Consider the following 10,886-nt stretch of genomic DNA (forward strand, 5'->3'; position numbering starts at 1 on the left):
TTCTTGATCTACACTTGACTGCGGTGTCAATCCATAAATCACTCTGACTTTTAAGAAATGAATTCTGTAAGTACATTTTGGTCAGGGAAATTTATTGCCATGCTGATTTTCTTCAACAAAAAGGATGTAGAGCCCCTTGACTTCTTTCCTCTTACTGGACAATACTTGATTCTGGATGATCCCTAACACTTTCTAGTGACTGGATTCCCTGGTAGCAGCCAGGTGTCAATGCAAACTGGGCCAGAAAATGCCAGGAGCTGAGCCATGAGAAATATATTTCAATAAGAACTTCAGACTGCCTTCTGTGCTGGTAGTTTCAAGGCAATGCCCAACTTGTGGTGTCCAAAGCCTTAATTTTGGAAGTGTGGAATTAAATCTTGTGCTCCAGCATAATTATGTGCTCAGTTTCCCTTTGCCTTCCCTCTCCCGCTGCCTGGTGCTGGTCAGGGTTAGATGGCAGCTGTTCCTGGGAAGGGCTGTCTGGCACAGGACAGGAGCCTGCAGGTGGTTTTGGAGGGTGGCAGAGGGAGCTGTGCTGCTGCTGTGGATGCCTGGCAGCAGCAGTTCTGGGGGTTGTACACAGTGGGCTGCTCCTCCTGGAGCATCTGTGCAGGGCTGGGGGTGCTGAGACAGCCTCTGGCTTTGGGATGACTAGAAATAGCTAGTGAAGAGGGAAAAGTCCAGGCTTGATGCTTTCCACAGAAATTTTAATACAAAAAAACTCCAAAAAGTCTCTTGGTCATCAAATTGCAGCACCCCAGTGTCGCAGACATCTTTTCATTAAAATCCTTTCATTAGGATTTTTCCTGCTGGAGCTGAGAAGTTTTAGCAACAAATGTAAGCAAGGGTTATCTGCTGCTGTGGGATGCAACAGGTGGATGCGTGATTGGTCTCCTGTGGATGTTTGGATTTACTGACCACTCACGGCAGAGCTGCTCTTGCTCTCTGTGGAGACACAGACCTTTGTTATTCATTCTTTTCTATTCTTAGCTTAGCTAGCTTCTGAGAACTTTCTCTCTATTCTTTTTAGTATAGTCATAACGTTATATATATATCATAAAATAATAAATCAAGCCTTCTGATCATGGAATCAACATTCTCGTCTCTCTCTCATCCTGAAAACCCTTGTGACCACGGTCACACTCCAGTAGCAATTAAATTAGGTTTATGCTACTGGACATATTGTTAAATAATTGTTTTTCCTGAGTTACTGAATAAGGGATTAAAACTATATTTCTCTATCAGAGACTATACCCCAGCACAGGGTGGTGCAGTTAAATTAAAGCTACAGGCAAGAGCATATTTGGGAATTGCTGTTTGATTTGCATCCAGCCTTTGCTCTGTGCAGCCCAAGGCTCTGAGGAGCCTTCACAGAGACTGACTGAGGTGAGTGGTGGGGTAAGGCATTTCATAATGTAGGGTAAATAAATAATGCACAACCCTGAAATTATCTGCCACTTCCTCCTTTCCTGCCTGGGCTCTATGATGAGCCACAGAGCCCTGAGATTGAATGTGTGATGGAGGTGATTCTATGATACAGGAATTAAAACCTGTTAGGTTCCATTGTTAGGGAGAGGTTACTTCAGGATGTTCTCTCTCCTTGTATCTCTTTCGAGTCTGGTTTAGTGTTGAACTGACCTGAAATCAATGTCAGCAATTTTGGAAAATTTCTTGACTCAGAAATGCTGCAACTCTTTCAATTTTCCAAAGGAATTTGTCAGCTTGTCCCACTTGAACTTGAGGTACAAACAAGATATTTTCCTAGAAGTGGAATCTGAGAGTTTTGCTCAAGTTAAAAACCTCAGGGAGATTGCTCAGAGTTGCACCATGTGGAGGCATAGAATGTAAGAAAATAAAGATAGTGCAGAAGGTAATCTCACACCTGAGGAGTTGCAGCTGTGCTAATCACCAAAGATTAGGAACAGGCCTGCCCTTAACAGGCCACAGCTGTGTCCAATAAAGATGAGTGCTATAAAAGAGTGGGTTAGCTGCGTGAGGAGAGATGGAGTTTGTGGGTTGTGCTATTAAGAAAAAGGAGTCAGTGCTGTGAGGAAATGACCATGAGAAATCATTGAGAAGGCATGAGACTTTTGCATTCAGATGACAACAGCACCAGGGTTGTGGTTTGTTTGATGTGTGTGTGTATGGTTTTTTTTTTGTTGCATGGGATTGTTTGTTGGTTTGGTTTGGTTTTTTTTTCTTTTGTGAGTGTGGGGGTTTTTTTTTGTGCTTTCTTTGATTTTCTGTTTGTTTGTTTTCTGGTGTGTTTTTTTTTGTTTTGGGTTTTTTTTTTTTTTTAATGGGGTTTTCGTGGGGCTTTTTTTTGGTAGCTCCAGGTCCCCCCTGACATTTGTTGGACCTGCTGACCATCCATAGCTCATTCACAGGATTCAGACCCAGACAATTCTCTGCCACTCAGAACATCCAAAAGCTCTCATTAAATCTGACTTTATTTCTGCAGCAGTTACATGATCTCAAAAGAAAAGGCAAGAGGTGCCTCTCTGTTTACAAGGCCACATAAATTTCTAGGACTGGGAGTAAACCTGTGTTTCTGTGCTGTAATGAGCAACCACAGAGCAGTGTTGGTGCTGGGAGCAGGAGCAGAATCCTGTAACGATGTCTGTGCTGTGCAGATACATAATTGAGGGTCTCTTAAAACCTGTTTTGTTGCTGTAAAAGGCAGCACAGCAAATTTATAGCTTCCAGCACACCTGTAACATTGTGAGATAGCTGCTTTAAAAAACCCCACCAGCCTCCCAGCCTGCTCCTTTCCATTTGCTGTTTTGCTCTCTAGGTGGCAGGTTTTGACTCCAAAACATCGGTTTGGCTCAAAGTGTGCTGGAGAAATAAAAGATGGCAGCAAACCACTGCCACTTTAGTCTTTCTCTGTGTTAGATTGATTTATGACCATATCTGTTTGTATGAGTTGGAGAGAGGTGTTAAAGAACCTGCCTGGTTTCCTCATGGAGTTCTCACTACACTCATGATGTTGAAATGTTTCCTTGTTTTTCTTGCTTTATGTTGTCTGAATTGTGTGACTTTGGGAGTCAAATGGGACCTGCCTTAGGGAAATACCTGCCTTCCTTTTAAAACAGGCAAGAAATGGCTCAGACTGTTTCTTCAAGGGCTTAGCAAGTCTGACTTTACTTTTTTCCTTTTATTCACTTGTTTGCCTCTTGGAAGAGAAGCAAACAAGTGAATAAAAGGAAAAAAGTAAAGTCAGAGTTGCTGCTGTGTCCCCCAGGCTCTGTGTGCCCTCAGGGCTTGCACCAGTCCTGCTCCTCTCAGGGCCAGCTGGGTTTAGTTGGAACCAACCCAGTCTTGGTGGAGTTTGGAGTGGAGCTGGATGATCCTCTGAGGTCTCTTCCAACCCAAACTGTCACTGCCATATTTTCTGAAACATCCCCTTGCCCAGGATTTTTCTCCTGGAAAGCTGAGAAGCCTCAGAGAAAAAGGAAAACAATATTACCTCATTTGCTTCTCCTGTGTTTTGCTGCTTTGGAACGTGGTTTGGAGATTGTTTATCCAACAGGTGGTTGTTTTATTGGTTTCATGTGAATTGTTTTAACTTAATGACCAATCACAGTCAGGCTGTGTCAGGACTCTGGAAGGAGTCACAAGTTTTCATTAATATCTTTTAACCTTCTGTCTGTATCCTTTATCTATTCTTTAGTATAGTTTAGTATAGTTTTAATGTAGCATTCTTTAATATAATATAGATCATAAAATAATAAATTAGCCTTCTAAGAACATGGACTCAGATTCATCATTCCTCTCAACAATGGGGGACCCAGAAAACTCCGCACCCAGACCATTCTGTGGTTCCTTGATTCGAGGCCTGAAGTGGCAGCCCTTGCATGGAGGGCTCTTGTGGGCCAGGAGCTGTGCCTGGGAGCAGCTGCTGTGTGTGTGGAGCCAGCTGTGTGCATGCACAAGTGTCTCTGAAGGATCTGTACCCTGAGGGATGGTGCCTTGCTCAAGGTCACCCTCTCCTCCCTTGTTCTGCTTTCAGACTGCAAGTCTGATTACTGACTGGAGCCCTGGCTACAAGGAGGAGAAGCAAAAGGCAGGAGATTGAGCCTCCAATCTTTTCAGTCATTTAACTGAGTGTATTTTATTTATCTTTCTGTAGGCAACTGTTGTGTTCGTTCAAGACAGGCAATAAATTTTTTTCTTCCCTGGAGGATCAATGACTTGGATGTAAATCCAACCCCAGCTCACAGATGCCAGCCTAGACTGTGGCTCAGGAAACACGGAATCTGGGGCAAGATCCATATCCACATCCCAAAGTTTAGACATGTGGCTGGGGGAACACAAAAGAAACAAGGCAAAGACAGCAGAACCTCTGAAATGGTGACGTTTCAGGCATGTTTGATCACTGACCTCTCCTGGTTACAGCAGAAACTTGGACACCCTCACTGTTAGTGTTCAAAACCACATAATCACGGGGCTTTATATGCGGTGCTTTTTATTAAGAGCTCTGGGAATCGGGGTATATTCAACCCAAATCTGACTCCGACCATACATTCGAAATGATCATGTTTTATACTCTATCGTTACATAACTTTCGTGTTAATTATTAAACTTATATTGTTCTATTGTATACATAAATTTAGCCCCTCTCTGAATTTCCAACATAGTTTCTCATTATTCTTCTTATGGTTATATAATAATTACATTTAATTACTAAACAATCATCACGTCTAACAATTATATAATTCATCATACTGCTTACGCAGGTGCAGTTGATCTGGGAAAGCACAAAGCCTAACATTTTAGATTCTATCTTTAACTTTTTCCAGGGTTTCACTATCATCACCTGCCCCAGCACAGCTGGGCTGGCTCTGCCTGGAGCTGCAATCTCCCTCCCCTTGGCCCGGGGACTTTCCCAAAGTCATGTTGGAAATCAAGCTGCCGCTCCCACACCTCAAAAAGTCACCTGAGCTTTCCTTCCAATTTTAAATTGGTGCCATTTTACTCAGTATGCACCGTGTCATCCTCATTCCTGATGCATTGAAACAGCAGCAGATCCTTATTTTTCAATTTGTCCTATTTATGGTACAGCCCATTTCTGTTGCAAAAACACAGTTAATAATTTATTTAATGTGTCTTTTATAAAACACTTGAGAACACCCAGATCTGATTTTGTACAGGGCATGAAATCATACAGCATTAATACACTCTTTCATGCAATGATGGAAAACAATATAATTAGAAGCCATCCTTTCAGCCTGGAAATTGTAATTGGATTGTCAGTTTTATGGCATCAGCCTTCAAAGGATAAACAAGAGTTAGTCAACTAAAGAAAATATGCTCAGCTTGTTTCCAGCAGGGGCTGTGGTTAACTTTAAGGGGTTATTGTTTTTTAATTTTTGTTTTTTATTTGCTGCTGGCAAATAAGGCATCCTTAGAGGCTTAAAATATGGATTTTTTTTTTTTCCTAGGAAAACCTGCTGTGGTGCTAGTCACTCAGCCTGAAGCACCTGCAGTCCACCTGTCCCCTTTGCTTTCCACCTTGAAGTTTGCTTGGAGCACCTCTGGGGGTATCAGTGATCCTGAGGATCAGGTTTTGAGATTTAGTGGGGAAGCCAGGGCACCCTAAATGGGGGTGATACAGCAACAGCAAAAATGAAAGGAAATACCTCAAACCCCAAAAATGGGAGTGTTGGAGAGCGACAGGGGCAGAAGAGAGCAGGCAGCTGGGGAATGGTGGAGGGCAAGGGGCTTGTTTGTATTTACTGCTCAACTATTTAACCTACATTGAAGTGCAGAAAAGAAATTGTTCTCAAGGTATTTATTAGCTCTGCTTATGACAAATGGTAGAAATTATCTTGTGTGAAGCGCTTAATGAGAAAACAAGCTTCTCCTCCAGTGGGAATCACAGAATCATTAAAGCTGGAAAAGGCCTCCAAGACCATCAACTCCAACTGTTAACCCAGCACTGCCAGGTCCTCACTAAGCCATGTCCCTGGGCACCACATCTACATGGCTTTTGAACAATTCCAGGGATCCCTGGGCAGCCTGACCACCCTTTCTGTGAAGAAATTTTTCCCAATTTCCAATCTATTTGGAGCTTCTTTCTAACCCTACCAGACAAGAGTGAGGGTGGTGTTTGGACCTGCAAAGCTGTGGAGGTATCTCAGGGCATCTCCTGCACAACGTTTGGTGTCCCAGCAGCTCTTCCTTGAGGAGCTCCACCCTCCTCTTCTCTCCTTAACCTAATCTCTGGTTTCCCAGATGGAAAACTCTTTCCAGCTCCCTCCAGACCAAACACCACGTTGTGAGCTTACACACCAAGGGCCCATTTGAATTTTTTGTCAGACAGTGAAAAGTGAAACTGGCAAACACTGCATATTCTTATAGAGGCATTGTTACCTTTGTTTATGGTTAAATAAACCCGGTAACAAACACAGTCTCTTGAAAATGCTCCTACCCATAAATTTGAGATCCTCCACTCTCCCCCCAGCCCATGAGGCTTTGCAATCATCCTCACTACATCACTGTCCCATAGACAGGGCTGGGGACCCTCCCATGGCAGCTTTATGGCTGATGCCTGAAGAATGAGCTGTTACTCCTTGCAAATTATTTTCTAGATTGCCACCAAAGTATACATCATTGTGTCATGGCATGGCAACTGTATTAAATCTGGTTGGATAGTTAGGGTGGGCTGGTGTCGTAAATCAGCCCCTGCCTGCCTGCCTTGTTGTGGTGGAAATATAATCAATAGTTGTTGCAGCAGTTTATAGAGTTAAAGACATTTCGTTTTGCAAAACAAATTTTTAATACTTCTCCAATTCATTAACATCCTGTCTATTCAGTGCTTTGAAAAAACCCCAAACACATCCTCTCAGAGTCCACATTGTCACTTCAGTAATGCATCCCTAGGAACATTTGGAAGTCGTTAAAAAGGGGAATTATTTCATCATGATAAAAAAAGAAGGATGAGAACAGCTCAGCTGAAAAGATTGCGTTGTCAGTTCTGATTTAATGTGTGAATAATGCTTGCAGGATGGGGAGAACATCTTCTCCTGGGTAGATTGTTTTTATGTTGTTAGAGCCTGAGCTGGGATTTACAGCTTCAAACTGTGTTTCTTTTTTCCAGAGGATAGTTGTAATGAGCTGGGATTTGTTTCATTCCCCTTGACTATAAGGGTCTCCTGGATGCCAGGCATGCAGAAGCCTAAAGATGGTTTGGATTAGAGGAACTCATCTTGAAGTTTAGACCCAAAGCCCTGCTGCCAACTCTCAAATTCTTGTTGTGTGCCTTGTAACTTAATTCTGCTCCCTCAGTGCCCAGCTGCAGGGCTGGAAGGCAGAAGTGTCCCTGAGGCTGCCAGCCCATGGCAGGGGCTGTGTCTCCTTTGGGAGGGACACTGTGGGAGCTTGCACCCCAAGGCTGTGGAGAAAAGCCTGAAAACCTGACCTGCCTGCAACCTGAGAGCTCAGAAATGGAAATGAGGGGAGCTCTGCATCCTCTGGAGACAGAGCAGCCATAGAGGCCTTTTGAAGGGTTTCCTTTTGTCTTGGGTTACAAAATGTAGCTGGGTTGTGTATTCTATCACCATCTGTTAGAGGTGGGGCAGTTGTCTTCTGTTCATGGGGCAGTTTTCTTTATCTCTTCCACAGCCAATCCTCCTTCCAGAAGATCTCTGCTGTTCATGGGCCATTAATTATTAATTATCTTCTGTCCATGGCCAGTGAGTGTCCCTGCAGGGCTGATCCAATCCCACCATCCCATGGGGAGATGCTCCGCCCAGGGGAGGAGCCAAGCATTCCTGCCTGGATCCAATCTGAGCTTTGGGACACCCCAGCAGCCTTTGCCCCCTGCATTGCCAGAGGAGCAGCTTTCTGCTGCCCTGCAGTGCCAGAGGGAGCCCAGGCCCATCTGCAGCAGCCCTGGAGCTGCAGAGGAAAACTCCCCCCTTGTGCAGGATCCCTGCTGCAGCAGAGCCACAGCTGGCACTGCAGGAGGGCTGAGCCCCCCTGGGATGGGGCTGGGACACCCCCTGACACACAGGCGGCAGGAACTGCTCTGACTCTGGCAGGGTTTTGTTTTTTTGTTTTTGTTTTTTGGTGGGTTTTTTTTTTTTTTTTTTTTTTTTTTTTTTTTTGCTATTGCATTTGTACTTTTAATTTTCCTGGTAAAGAAGTGGTATTCCTACTCCCATATCTTTGCCTAAGAGCCCCTTAATTTCAAAATTATAATAATTCAGAGGGAGGGGGTTTACATTCTCCATTCCAAGGGAGGCTCCTGCCTTCCTTAGCAGACACCTGGCTTTTCAAACCAAGACACCTTTGCCAAGGCATAAGCAAGGAGACAATTCTTTAGAAGGTTCAAGAGCTGGAATTCCGAGAACCCTTCCTACCTTGCAGCAGGTTCCCATCGCTGAAGCTGTAAAGCAATGAGGCCAAAGCTTCCAGGGAGGTTCTGAACAAGGGAGAAATGGAGAAATTTTGTTCCACACATCTGCAATCGATGTGAGTGAGCTGCCTCAGGTCTGGGGGCTGCAAGGTGGCAAGAGATGGTTTCCAGCTGGTTCACAGAACCAGAGAATGGTTAGGAGTGCAAGGGACCCTAAAGATCAGCTGCATCTTCAAGTCTTATCCAAAGGCTGGATGAGGCTTGAAGTCACCTGGTCTAGTGGGAGGTGTCCCTGCCCATGGCAGGAGGGTTGGAATTAGGTGATCTTTAATGTCTCAATCCAAACTATTCCATGATTCTATGATAAAACGCCCTGTTCCCGTGTGTCTGGACAAATATCCAGATCTGAGCATCCTAAGAACTCAGATTTGTTTAGATTTTTCAAGGACTGCAAAGCCTGGACTCTTCCCAGGGAGACTCTTTGATGTCACTATATGAGCCAGGTGATTAAAGAGAGGGTGAGAGTAGCAGTTTGCTGGCATTCCATTTGGAAATATTTCTACCCTATTCACTTGTTTGTTTTATGTATATTTTTTCTGACTGGATGAGTGAATTCCAGCCTCAGGATTTGAATATTTTGTTCTCCACAGATGCAGCACCAAAGATCAGCTAATAGACCCCAGGTAGCAGTGTCCTGCAATGGCAGGAGGCCACAAAAATCTGATTAATTATTTGAGCCACCAGTGACCTCTGGTGCATCTACTGTCTGCATCAAACCATAAGGTAGCATGAACCACAGATTCATGGCATTGAAGGGTCCCTCATTCCTGGAATATCCTGAACTGGAAGGGACCCACAGGGATCATCAAGTCCATGAGCAGCAATCCCATGCTCCATTTCCTGGCATCCCTCACCACCTTGGTGCAACAATTTCAGCATTTTCTGTGAACAACCTGTACTTTTTTAGCCATAATTATAATTCTGAGTGGAAAATTAAGGGAAGGAGAGAGACAAAGAAGAAGTTCAGTTGCATTCTCTTTCCTTTTAGTTATATCCTTCTTTTATCCCTCATTTTCTCCCCCTCCCTCCACATGTTCCTGCCAATCCCTGCAGGAGATTATTCATTTAAATGGGGGCAAGTGCTACTTGGAGGTAATTGTGAAGGATTACAACCACGATAATGGCAAAAGAGCTGAGTGTTAAATTCAAAACTGCTTCATTTGTGGAGCCAGGTGCTGATCCATGGGGCTCCCTGCTCCAGATAGAAACATTCCTGCTTCCCACGTGGGGTGATGGACTTTGCAGCATCAGCCACCATGCAGGGGAAAAGCACTTTTTATTTTTTTTTTGTAGCTCTGTGGAAAACCTCATCAATAAGAAGAGCTCAGGGAAGGAAAATTAAAAGAATCAGCCCCACAAACCTGATGAAAAGAATGAATACAAATGATGCTGTAAGAGGTGAGTCTATCATTCAGGCTTTTCCAGCCACACTAGAGCAAGCACCCTCCTAATGAAACACGTTTTTAAGTGACAAAGGCAAACCCCTCAGAACAAATACAGAAGTACCTGGAAAAAATTCAGCGGGAGGTTTTCTTGAGAAAGGCATAGTGAATTAAAAGCACTGGCACTTTTATACCAAAAGGATACTCATCACATGGGAAAGGGACATCAGGAGGGGTGGCAGAGTCACCTGGGCTGGGCACAGGTGGAGGGGAAGGAGGCAGCTGCAAAGGTTGGCACAGCTGAGCCCAAGAATATTTTTTAGCAGACTTGGAGCCAGTGGTGGTTTTAACATTTTGTTATTTTAATGAGACTGAACCACCTGCAGCTGAGCCCTGCCTGAGAGGCAGGTGAACCTTTGGTGTCTGGGCGAGGAAGCTTTGGTCTGTCTGTCCTGCGAGGAAATCTTTCCATGTATGAGAATTAACCAGCTGTGCAGGTTACCAGCCTTCATCCTCGGAGCTGCCAGGGCTGGCTCTGATTTTGCAGCCCCTGCAGAACAGAAATTCCCCCGAATTCCCCTGCAGAGACACTGATGTACCCCAGCTCTGGTTCAGCTCACACAGAGTTAAGGCCACTTTGTACTTTTCTGACCAAACATCAAGCAGAAGTTCCAGGTAGTTCAGGAAAGGCTGATACTGCCCAGTGCAAGAGAAAATTTTGTCCTTAAGGACCAAGAATTTGTTATGGACAGTGCAGCAAGAGTATGAAAACGTTCCTGCCTGCTTTCCCTTGTACTGTGGATGCTCCTGCCTGGATGTTTGCTCTCTCCTTGGAGAACAATGATAGTAGGCTGGTGAACTGGCCTTCATCTGCCGTCCAATCTGCTCTCAGCCAAGCACCTGCTGGAAAATCATGCCCTGACTTGGTAATTTATTCATGGATCAATGTCTGTAGGGGCTGACTCCCTTTGGGAATCCTTGCAGCACCTCTTCTGCACCTGGACACCCAGTCTGAGAAGAAAGCTGGGTGGGAAGGGGGTGCAAAGGAGTTTTACAAACTGGATTATCTTCTCTCATTCTGA

Source organism: Melozone crissalis, unplaced genomic scaffold (assembly GCF_028551555.1).
Source record: "Melozone crissalis strain CALT ecotype California unplaced genomic scaffold, PUWL_Pcris_2 ptg000132l_1, whole genome shotgun sequence".
Taxonomy (NCBI): Eukaryota; Metazoa; Chordata; class Aves; order Passeriformes; family Passerellidae; genus Melozone; species Melozone crissalis.